Here is a 12,843-nt window from a genome sequence, read left to right as displayed (position 1 = left end):
AACTAAGTGACTAATTTAGATTCTCTTAGTTGAACTTGAATTTGGTAACTTGTGCTTTTAATTTGATCCAGAACTAACAAGTGCATTACTTAGAAATCCTGGAATCTGATATTCTCACTTCGTGTATGGAAAATGACTTTGAAAAGTGGTAAATCTATAGGACTAATTGCAGGTATTATTGGCATCTTTGAAATTTCGCTACAAGTTTTTACACTTGAACATTGGAGTTTACTTCCTCGGTCCGATTGTTATACTATTAGCTTCTAAATCACATTCATATGATCCAATGCAAGGTTTTGCAAATAATTTCCTTTTTTTTAAGTCTTTTATCCTTAGTTCTGCTCTTTTCTTTTTGCATAGTGTCAGTTTATATTTTTGTATTGTTCAAAAGTTCTTATTTCTTTTTCTTGCCAGAAGGTTGAAATAAAAATGTAATGAAATTTTAATTGAACTTAGAATTGGATCTGCACGAGAAACCAGTATATGATTTGGGAGTTAGAGTTCAAACTCCCAAAACAATATGAGGAAACACGGTGTTTACGGGCAATTATTACAAAACTTAATAATTCAAGGTTTATTGCTAGAACTTTTCAAGATGCTAATATTATTCAGCCTATTTGAACTATTTTAGGGAAATTATAGTTTGCTGGGCTATTATTTTCATTCATTTATAGTATGAGAAAATTAAAATAGGAGTTACGGTGATCCACATAAATGTATAGATGAATATGGTCCTCTTTAATTCAGTAATGCCTTTGTATTTTAGCCTCTGTCTGCACGCTTATGTGTCTCACTGATAAATTATGAGTTCACTCTTTTTCTCCTGTGTCAAGTTTAGATATTTTTTAAGATTTGTTTAGCATGATCTGATGCTCCTTTCTCAAAATATTCTCCAATGAAGGTACATTAATTAGGATAGCTAAAGCCACATTTTCTTTTCTTGTGGAGCCACTTTAAAGTTTAATCATACTTACATTACATATTTTATACTTCTCAGTTGTTGCTAATGATATTGCAAAACGCAACCCCCAGCCTTGATTATGATAGACTATGAGAGGAACAAAGCATTCCCTAAGGCACTTTTTTAAATACTTGACTCTTGACTGATAATGTAGTTGACGTTAGTGTTTTCGTTACTCTTACACCTTGCTTTAATTTTGAAAGAAATCTTTAATTTTGTTACTAGTGGAAATCCTAGCATTTATCAAAGATTTTAATTAGTATTCGGCTGCTATTCGATGGTTCATCTAATAGAAACATTTTCCATTTGGTTATTTGTTGCTTTCTGATGCTTTTGTCGAATACTTCTGCCAAAGAAGGCATAAGACGACTACAATGTTATAAGATGCAGTTAAACAGAGATTATTTTCGTACTTCTTAAATTTCTTTGCATTGTGCTTATAGAGTTGTAATACAGCATCAGGACAATCCTCCGAGAAGTAAATTGCCAAATTTACGGCTACCGGTGAAGTTTCATGGCCCTATGAAGAGCAAAATTAGTAGCTAATCAAGAATTTGGAGTTTTTCATAACCCATCCAAGTAGTAAGTCACTTTATTTCCTTTCATTCCTATAGAATGCATCTATTGAGCCCTGCATTTGCTGACTATTGTTTGCTATCCAGACAAATTTGACTTGTGTATATTTTTCTATACCTATAAGTTTGGACTCTCGGGACAAAGAATAAAGATACATTCTCTTTCTAATTGGGGGGGGGGGGGGGGGGGAAGGGGGGGAGCACGAAGTTGGGCTTCATTGGAAGAGTTTACCTTGAAATGTTATCTGTCTACATTAACTCTTCAACAATGGTCGCTAGCTGAGTAAGGTTTCAAATAGACGATGGTTTCACCAAGAAAAGACCAAACCACGTTGCCTAGTGGAAGATTTAGGAACTTCCAATGAATAAGTACAACGAAGCTTGAGAAAAAAAGAATAGCAGAAAGTTATAGGAACTTCCATTGAATAAGTACAATAGAGACCAGTTGATGACTTCACAGGCTCGATATATTCTATATCTGCCTTTCCTTCTCTCTGTTGCTGGAGTAGATCGGGAATAAGATAATAGTTATAGTAGGTTAATATGTAGTTTAAGTGATAGAATATAAGAGTCCACCAAACAATATACAAAACCTAAATAATACAAGATATTTACGTGAAAAACTCCTTGCTCAAGGGATTAAAAACCACGACCCACAGCAGTAGGATTTGCTCAAACTTCACAATAAACGAGCAAATTCAGATTACAACCTAGGAATTAAACTCTTAATCCCTCCCCCTTACAATAACTCTATTGCAAGACCTTTATAATTGCAAAGAACCTTGACTAACTCTAGCTGAGAGAACAAACTCAGAATGGTTGATAATCTGTCCTACTATTAAACTTCTTAAAAGTGGCGTAGGAATACAAGAACAAATGACAAAGACTCAACAAACCTAAGGACTTAAGACATCTTCAGTGATTGGGAACTGGTCCTTCTGTTTGTTGCAACTTTGTTCTTGAGAGTACTTAGAGATGCGGCGGCTGGCACTTGAGAAGAGAGTGATTTTCAGATTTGCAAGTGTTAGGTTTTCACTTGTAACATGTTGTTTATATAGGTGGAGCAAGTGTTGATATGAAAGGGACATTTCATTGTCCACAAGCAAATTGCAGTTGTGCTTCTGCACTGTTCCAATCGGTACAGTGTCAGCAGCTATAGAGTTGACCTTGCAACGGCTAGTAGGACCTGATCCCATCTAGTTCCTCTAAAAGCATATCTGGTTCCTCGAATCAGTTTGTCAAATCATCAAAACATGACATAGCATAACTTATCAATTTCCCCTTTTTTGATGATGACAAACCCATACTTGATATTCCCCTTGACAAACAGATCCCCACTTGTTCCCCTGAGAATCAGAGCTATCTTTTAACATAACAACTTTTTGGCATCGTATCAACCTTAATTGACCCCCCTGAATTACTTCTCCCTTTTGGCATCATTGAAAAGAGTAAGAATAGAATGAGTAAGAAAATAGTGACATTAACTCATGGCCACTGGGCAACACTAACATGAAAAATAACACAAACAAACAAGTTAAATATCATTGCATAGATAAGAGAGAATGTCTAATTTGATTACAGCAAAAACAACTTTGTAGTTCAAGAGTATGAAATATGATAATTAAACAACCAGTAGTACCACAATCATTAAGAAATAAGATTCAAAATGATGGTTAAGGGAATATGAAAGCAGGGGATTTAGGAGGAGGTCATAAGAAGGGGGAAACTGGACGGCTAAGAGGATATCATCTTAAGAAGATTATCCATCCTGTCATTAGCAGTTCGCTGGTCCTAGACCAATTGCCCGATCAGTTCCTCCACTTTTGCCTTTAATTTTTCCACTTTAGCTTTGAGCTGAGCATTTTATTCTTTCAATTGCCCAATGGCACCTGGTTCCTCTCCTCCCATTGCACACTTTTGAATCTCAATCTTCAAGATTGAATTTTTAGCCTTTAGCTTGGTAATTCTCAGTTGCCCTTTCCTAGGCCTCAATCAGACTTGAGATTGCTGAGTTGCTCCCAACTCCTCCCTTCTTGGGCAAACATTCACACTCCTCAAGAGTGCCTTGAGTGAACATCTACTTCCTGGTCCCTATTGTCACTGATCTTAAAAGCTCAAACACCTTTGAGAGAAAGAAACCATAGGCCAGTCTATGCCTGTCATCCTTAAGATTTACCACCTTTTTGATGTGTTCAATCATTAGAGCGGGCAAGCTAATGGGGGTGAAGGTAGCCAAGGCTTCAATAAGATATGGGTAGGGTATGGCAACCATTGACCTCCTTTCGGCACGAGGCAACAACACTTTGTTGACCAGTTCGAAGAGGAGCTGGTACTCAGAGTTGTTTCTTGTATACCCTTTCCCCTGAGATGGTCCCTTCTTGCTTCACAATGAGGTTCAAGAATTCCATGAAGGCAAATTTTTGTTTGATTATCTTCAAACCTTCAGTGGGAACTCGAAGGATGTCTCCAAGTACTTCTTCATCCAAACTGAAATCTATCTCATTTACACTTGCGAATAAAGCTTCATTAGTGACAAGCAGGTTGGTGTAGAACTGGACCACTTCATCTTCGAACAAGCTAAGGGCTAGAGGTTGAAAACGTTGACTCCATTTCTAGAATTCTACCATATCTAGAAGTTCCCTCATCCCAGCTTTCCCGGCTATCTCTGGATCAAACATCCTGCAACTCTAAACTTTTTGCGTTTTCAGCACTTCTTTTCTTTCCCATTCACTCATTTCAGTTTTCTATTTCTTAGATGAGGAACCAGGTTCCTCACCTTAAGTACTTTCCTATCTCTTCTTGTGAGGTTAGGACTTTTCTTTCTTTTCTTCACCTTTTTCAACAGCGGCACTAGGTTCCTCAGCAACCGCTGCTAACTTACCTTTCCTCAACCCTTATTTCTTAGAGGTCCTCCTCTCAAATTGAGTTTCCCCCTTTTCCTATCTTCTTCATCCACCTCTACCACAGTAACTGAGGGCACCTCATCCTCATCTATCAATGCCCTTTTGACTAGACGTCTCCTTTTATTTAAGGAGTTTTTCTCCTCGTTTGCTTTTAGTGCAGAATCTAACTAGGCCTTTAACTTTGGCCTAGTGGTAAGCCTCTTATTGTCAATATGTTTCTATCTAGTTGTTCATTCTTTTGGAGACGACCCATACCTTATTTTGAACACCAGATCTAAGGCCACATCATCATCAGCTACCTTAGAGGGAGTACCAGAACCAGGTTCCTTCCTTGTTGGAAGGTTTCCTAAGGGCATAGTAATTGTCGACACACGTTGGGGGTTGGTGTCTCATCCCACATAGGGGTTGTCTTAAAAACATGTTCAGATTCCCTCTAAGTTAAGGGACCCATTCCCTCAATTATTTCTCCCATTGCCAATTTACCAATAGATTCCCCCTAAGTACAAGCACCTGTTTCCTCTAGTTTCCCCATTCTTCAATTTATCTATGGCCTCTATGAACCCAGACACAACTTCAGCAGCTTCACTTTCTAATATACTACCCCTCAATTTTTCTCCCTCACCGAGACTTCCATCAAACAGATAGTCGATAGAGGACTCAGAATATCCTTTGTCTGACACCTCATGCAATTTACTAACTAAAGAAGTAGTATTACCTGGTTCGTGAGCAGTTTCATCAACTTTTCCTTGTTCCTCTTAACACCACCCAAGGAACTTGGTTGTGCACCTGGTTCACCTATTCTCGAATTTTCAACCTCTGTTTCGATTGGAGTCTGCTTCTAACTAGACACTTCAGGGTCCTCATCTTTTTATTCAAGTTCAACTGTGTCACCCATAAGTTGTGACATTGAGACACTCTGTGCACTATTATTTGGCAAGGATTGTTTTCAGGAGCAGTAGATAGTAGCTCGGGTATGAACTTCTTAGGTTTTTTATTTTTCTAATTTCGATGAGGATCGGAAAGAAAAAATATCAGGGGTGAGACTGGGGTGAAGATAGGAGTTTTTGGGGGTAATTTTGAAGGGTTTGGTTCGAATGGATTTAGGGATTTTAGAGATGAAACAATGGGATTTGGTTTAGGAGAGTTTGAAGATGTTGATTCGAAGTGATACATGGTTAAATTTTGGGTGGAATATGCAAAGGAAGATGATATTTTAACAAGTTTGTTTGAATAGCATAACAGAATGACGATCAATGTTTTTGGGTTTAGAGAGAGAGACAAGGTTTTGTATTTGGGAGTGAAGTGAGAGTTTGGTTACATGATTTGGATATAAAAAGAGGAGAAGGAATTGATTCTGATTAGGTGTGAGATGAATAAGTGGTACGTTACACCTGGTTCTCGTTTATCGGACCGGTTCAGAACCATTGTAACGATTGGGAAAAGTTTAGATGGGAAAACATTTTAGTGACGTGGCACTCTAGGCAGTTTAAAACATATATAAGTACTGATGAAACTACGAACTTGAGTCACAGAAACCAGGTTCCTTGACAATTTTTTAACATGAAGGCAAAGTCTGTGAAGAATGCAATGTCATCCATACTTGTGTTGTCTTGAGATTGCCATGCGTGCATAGCTGTAATAGTATAGAACTGAGTTAGATGTCAACAAAAATTATTTTCAGCATGTACTTATCCTCTAAACATAGCCAATCATTGAGGGATCTTGTGGGGGAATAATTAGGTGATCTTGATCAACCCCAACTCCAACTGATTTCTTTCAAAGTATTCCCTGCTCAGTGCTTTGGTGAAGATATGTAATACCCGGTCCTCCATTTTGCAAAAATTCATACAGATCAAACCTTTCTCAACATTGTCTCTTAGTAAGTGGTGTCTGACATCAATGTGCTTGGTTATCTTGTGTTGCACTAGATTCTTTGCCATGTTGAGTACACTTGTATTTTCACACAACAAAAGCACACAATCTGTAAACACACCAAAATCCTCCAATTGTTATTTGATCCAATGAAATTGAGCATAGCAAGAGGCAGCAGCTATATGTTCAGCTTCGGCAGTAGAAAGAGCCACATAATTTTATTTCTTTGTACCCCATGAGATCAAACATGACCCTAGAAAATGAGTAATTCCAGAGGTACTCTTTCTGTCCACCAGGTATCCAGCATAATCAACATCAGTATAACCAACCCAATCAAAATTATCTCCTGAAGGATAGAAGAGGACCAGGTCCAGAATTCCTTTGAGATATCTCAGAATTTTTTTAGCAGCCTTCAAATGAGATTCCTTTGGACTTGATTGAAATCTTGCACACAGATCAACACTGAACACAATTTCAGGTATGCTTGCAGTCAGGTAGAGTAAAGACCCAATAATTCCCCCATACATAGTTTCATTCACAGGAGAACCACGTTCATCCATGTCTAGCGTGGTATCTGTGGCTATAGGAGTATTAATGGTTTTAGCGTTCTCCATTTTAAACCTTTTCAGTAGCTCTTTAATGTACTTTTATTGACTAATCATGGTGCCTCTTGGGGTTTGCTTGATCTACAGCCCAAGAAAAAAGTTTAACTCACTTATCATGCTCATTTCAAATTTACTTCCCATAAGCTTTGCAAATTCTTCACATAGAGAATCATTTATGGCACCAAAAATGATATCATTACACTTACACAATCAACAGGTTTCTGCCTCTTTTCTTTAGAAAAATGGTGTTGTCAATCTTCCCTCTTGTAAAGCCATTTTCAAGAAAAAATTTTGACAATCTCTCATACCATGCTCGAGGTGCCTGCTTTAAACCATACAGGTCTTCTTTAAGTTTATAAACATGCTCACGATGCTCATGATTTTCAAAATTAGGAGGTTGCTTGATAAAGGCTTCCTTTTTCAAATAACCATTTGAAAAAGCACATTTAACATTCATTTGGAAGTCTCATCATGGTATATCCCTTCTTCTTGATTGTAACCTTAAACCACCAGCCTTGCATTGTTTGTTGTGTTCCCAAGTTCATCAATCTTGTTGCGAAACACCCACCTGGCTCCTATCACAGTTCTGTCTGAAGGTCTAGTGATAGGTAATGTCATATTGCATGTTTTGATGATTGTCAAACTATGAAGAACGAGAATGAGATCCAGTCCTCTAGTTTCTCTCTTCGTACAAGTCTCCTCCAGTTGGTCTCTCCGTACAGTCAACGGCCACAGCTGTAAAGCAGCAATTATTCACTGCACAGTAGTTTATTATAAAAGCAATATGTTATAAGGTTTTTTAGGGGGTCTTGAAAAACCTAAATTCACAACAAAATTGTAGCCAGCACAAGGTTGCCAAGACAAAGCTACAATAGATTGAAGGGCTCGCTCGTTACAAAGAAAGATACTTCAAGTTCTCAAGCTGTTAAGTTTTGTCATTTGTGATAAAACTGTAAACCTACTCTTCTCTTTAAAGGAAGTTGTGTGTAGGTGTCTTAAAGTCTCAAGGTTGCTTTCACAAGCTCTTGAGTGTTACACTAGGCTAGATTTAGTCCAAGTGTATTAGTGTATGGGTGCCTAGAGTCAGTCACAGGTTGAATTCTCAAAGGGTTCCCTTGAGTGGTACACTTGGCTAGAGTGAGTCTAGGTGTATTAGTTTCCTTGGTTAGGGGTAGTCAAGTGGAAGTGCTTGCAATATGAGTACTGTAAGGGTTAAGGGACTATTAGAGTTAGTTCCTAGGTTATATAAGTGTTATTTTAAGGGTGAGGGATTATGGGAGTTAGTCCATAGCTTACGATAGAGTTGTAACCTGAAATTGCTCGGTGTAGTGGAGTTGAAATCCTACTGGGATAGGTCGTGGTTTCTAATCCCTTGAGCAAGGATTTTTGCACTGTAATATCTTGCTTTCTGTACTTACTGCATTGCATAAGTAAACTGGTACTCAACGAGGTCCCTCATATATTGTGTTTGGTGGACGCAGAGCCTGCATCAATTGGTATCAGAGCAAGCTCTTTCTAAACAGTTAACACCTAGAAAGGATCGTTCTAATGGCTTTCTCACCAAACAAAGAAGGAAGATAGAAGGATGTCCCTATAAATGATTAATCTCTGTGGCAAAGAAGCTAGTACATGAGTATCATATACTCATAAAGGAAAAGGAGGAGCTAATTGAGAAACTTGAAATTGTTGAACAAGAAAGGGATAACATGGTGGTGGGCACTGTAGATCTTAGGGAGCAAGCTGAGGAAGCTATCGGTGAAACCTTAGAAGAATATGAATAAGGTGAACATCATATTGGAGAAGTCCCTGCAAGATATCTGTCTCTCAACCACAGCCATGGAGATGTTGAATTCAAAAATTTTAGTCTGCATCAGAAAAGAGTGAACTTGCCTGAATAGAAAAAGGGAAGTCCAACTCACCCTGTTCATTACTCTAAGGGACCTAATCTAGTGCGGGTCCCTAACAAGGTCACTGATCATGTTAGAAGACTTGAGTGGAAAAAGGGGGATCAAAAGGAAAATGAAAACTACCTTTCACTTAAGAGTTTCCAAGAAGAGGATGGGTGCATGAAGATAAAAGCATGAGCAAGACATCCTTTCATGTTTCAAACAATTAGGATGCAACAAGGTTTTTAACAGGTGAAGAGTGGAGTCTCAACCCGAAGATGTGCAAGATAAATCAACTTGAGGAAACCTATTCTGTCCTATTCTTCTCGTGATCACGAATCTGAGTGTGGTGACTAATTGCTTGAAGGACCGGGTTGCTGACACTATGAAAGAAGCAATTTCTAGAAGAAACCTTCTCCATCCTCTATGGTTATGTTAAAGGAAGAGTTAAAATCAGGAAAAAAGTGTTTTTCAGTAACATCTGACTCACTTCTATACTGTTACAGGTATACACACATGGACGTCTCAGAAAAATGTAAGCATAGGTGGCCTAGCACATTTCAGAGTTGTTGCTCGGATGACTTTTCTTTTTCAAACAAAATCAGCAAAGTAACCTTGTCTCTGCAACTCAGGTTAGTAGTCTTTTCAGCATATGTATAAAAGTGAAATTGTCATTTAAGTGCCAAGTCACCGAAACCTTTCGAAAATTCTGCTCTATACCTTACACCTTCTTTAAGTTGATCGACCCACTCGTTAACTAACTCTTTCATATACCCTTGATTACCTTTCACTCTCTTCATTTGAAATTAAAATCCAACATACCTCTTTACCTCTTCTCTCCCACATACAAACCTGATCCATCTCTCGCTCTCAGTCTCTATACTCCTTCCTCATTTTTTTTCCAGAATCAAACTTCATTATGTCTAGTGAAGGACCTATTTCTCCAGTCCTTGTTGAAACCGACCCCTATTTCTCACCTTCCAAGGCCCAAAATCCACCTTAATCAAGCCAACTCATATCCTCTCCAAAACCATCCTCCCATCGATCTAAAATGTGTCACCACTTCCTCAAAATCCTCTGCCTCCAGCAAATCCCTCAATAGAACTGTACCTTCTTCAGCCATACCTGTTTAAGTCGAAAAACCTGACTCTGTAAGTAGTGGTCATATCGTATCTGTGTCCAGATATTTTCAAAACACAGACGAAATGGAAGAACAAGACAATGGTGTAGAAGTAACTAGTCAATCTATTGAAAATACAGGGGAGTAACATCAAAACAAAGAAAACCTGGTCTCCCCAGATATGCATGAAGAAAAGGCTCTATGAGATGAAGAGAAACAGACTTCAAAAGCAGGAAATGTACAAAAAGGTAACTCTCCTCTCTCTAATCTCGATAAAAGAACAGATGAGTCAGCAAACGAGTCTCCAATAAAAGTGGATGGACCTATCTCTAGGATTGGTCAAGGATAGTTTGGTAGAACAAACAGTGATGCAGCCCTAATGGAAGAAATCTCACAAACCATGAGCACTATAAGTGATTTAGGGAGTAAAAGGCACTCAGAGAAAATGAAGGAGAGACCTGATCCCTCAGTACTAAGAACAATTAAAACTGAATCCAGGACATCTCCTGTGTGTGACAAGACAACAGGGTCGCCTAGAAGGAACTTAGATCTGATTGTAAGACCTGAACTAGCTCTTCATGATGTTGTATCTCTTGCTGAGTTTTCACCATAAAAGAGTCATGGTCAAAATGCGTGTGCTGATGAATTTGATGAAAATGAGATACCTCGTTCCCTTAAAATGAAGAAGATGTCAGGAGATAAAGGAACCACAAGATCAGTAGTTACTGAGAAAATCACTTTTGGTCGAAGGGCACCTCGAACCAGACAAAGTAAGAAGGCTGCAAAAGCATCTCTGGAATCAGCTCTCCAGGCCAACAAAGCAAAGGTTAGAAAAGGGATCAGAATTTCTCAGGTAAACAACCACTTGACTGATGAAATTGAGCTGGTCGATGTGGAGACTGCAATTGTCAATGATGACGAGGCAGTGGAAAGGGAAGGAATGAAAGATGCCCCAATTATGAAGAAAAATTCAAAGAATAGAAAGAGCAAAAATAATGAAGAGTCAAGTTTCCTAAAGAAGCCAAGGGTGAGCAAGGCAATTGCTCTAAGTGAAAATGAGAGAAAAGAAAATCTAAGGAGACAAAAGGTGTTGCTGGGATGGGTTCTTGATCTGGAAATTGCTGAAAATTTAGGATGAAAGAACTGATTGAAATAATTAGATTTCAGAGTTTGAGTCATTTATTGGCTCCACCAATGCCAAGTGCCTATGAGGAACTAGTATTTGAGTTCTTTACGAACCTCAACTACTCCGATGATCTAAGCACCCTCATTGCATCAGTTGGCAAGACTGAGTTTATGCTAACTAAAGAGACCTAGGAAATATCTTGGGAGTTCCCACTGAAGGAATAAGAACCGTTGATGGAACAATAGAAGCTTCAAGTGACTCCAAAGCAATGATAGCTAAAAAAGGGTAAAAGATGCAAGTACAAGGGCAAGACTCTACAAGAAGGAGCTCAAACCAGAATACCAACTTACTTTTGAATTGGTCAACAAAGTGCTGCTTCTGGAGGCCCTGATCAACTACCAACCCATAAATCTTCCTGCAATCATGATCTTATGGGTTCTTTCCAACCAAAGTATTTGAGCATTTCAAGATCAAGACTATCAAGGCTATCAAAGGATCTAAAAGTCAAATGTTCTCCTTGGCCACTTTAGAAGATTGTGAATTCTTACCTAAGAAAGGTGGAAGTACTCCCACAATCTCCAATCTGCTTGCGGTACAAGAAATTGCCACTGTTGAACTGAAAAGGGTCAAAGCTGAGAATACTACTCTTCAAGCTCGGCTATCTGAGAAGGAGAAAGAGGTTGGCTCTCAAAGTGCTCTACAGGCACCAAAAATAGAAATTGGGGAGCTTAAAGCTGAAAATGAGAGGCTGACACAGAAGGTGGACGAGCTCAAGGACCAGATGCTTCATGATCAGCGTATCAATAGTGAATGAGTGGATATATTACTCGTCACGCTGACTCAAAATAGAAGCCTCAAAATCCTTAAGGGTTCAAACCAAAATCCCTTCCTATGCCTTCCCTTGATTTTCTCTCTCTCATATTTTTGCGTGAAAATGTTCTGATATAGATGACATTTTATTCTTTTTTGCATTTGATCTGATTACTATGTTTTTGTTATTGTATTAATCTTTTGGGCATTTACTATGTCTTGTGCCAAATTATGTGCTTACTTGTCTCTCTCATACCCATGGTTGTGGTGACCGTGTAGGTCTTAGTAAGTAATGCTGAACTTCTTTTGCCTATTCTAACTATCCTTTTTTTTATGCCAAAAGAGGGAAGATGAGGTAGATGGGGAAATGTAAGGGAAGATCACATTATGTCATGCTTGAAATTGGGAAATGGCATCCTCCATTACGCGTCACTTATAATATGTTGTTATGTTTCTTTCAAAAAAATGGTCTACTTCGCAATGGGAACGAGTGGGATCTAGCTCTCAGAGGGAATAGCCGCTGGGAGAACAAATGGGATCTAGCTTCTCAAGGGGAATAGCGCATCTAAGTTTTTCATTATCAAAATGGAGAAATTGATAGGTAATGTCATATTGCATGTTTTGATGATTGTCAAACTATGAAGAACCAGAATGAGACCTGGTCCTCCATTTGCTCTCTTCGTACAAGTCTCCTCCAGTTGCTCTCTCCGTACAGTCAACGGCCACAACTGTAAAGTAGCAACTGCTCACTGCACATAAGCAACTATAAAAGCAACATGTTACAAGGTTTTATAGGGTGTCTTGAAAAACCTAAATTCACAACAAAAGCAGTCGTCACAAGGTTATTGAGGTACCATCCAAGACAAAGCTATAACAGATTGAAGGGCTTGCTCGTTACAAAGAAAGATACTTCAAGTTCTCAAGCGGTTGAGTTTTGTCTTTTTTGCTAAAACTGTAAACCTACTATTATCTTTAAAGGAAGTTG

The sequence above is a fragment of the Lycium barbarum genome, chromosome 11 (genome assembly GCF_019175385.1).
Source record: "Lycium barbarum isolate Lr01 chromosome 11, ASM1917538v2, whole genome shotgun sequence".
Lineage (NCBI taxonomy): Eukaryota > Viridiplantae > Streptophyta > Magnoliopsida > Solanales > Solanaceae > Lycium > Lycium barbarum.
This window is presented reverse-complemented; position numbering follows the sequence as displayed.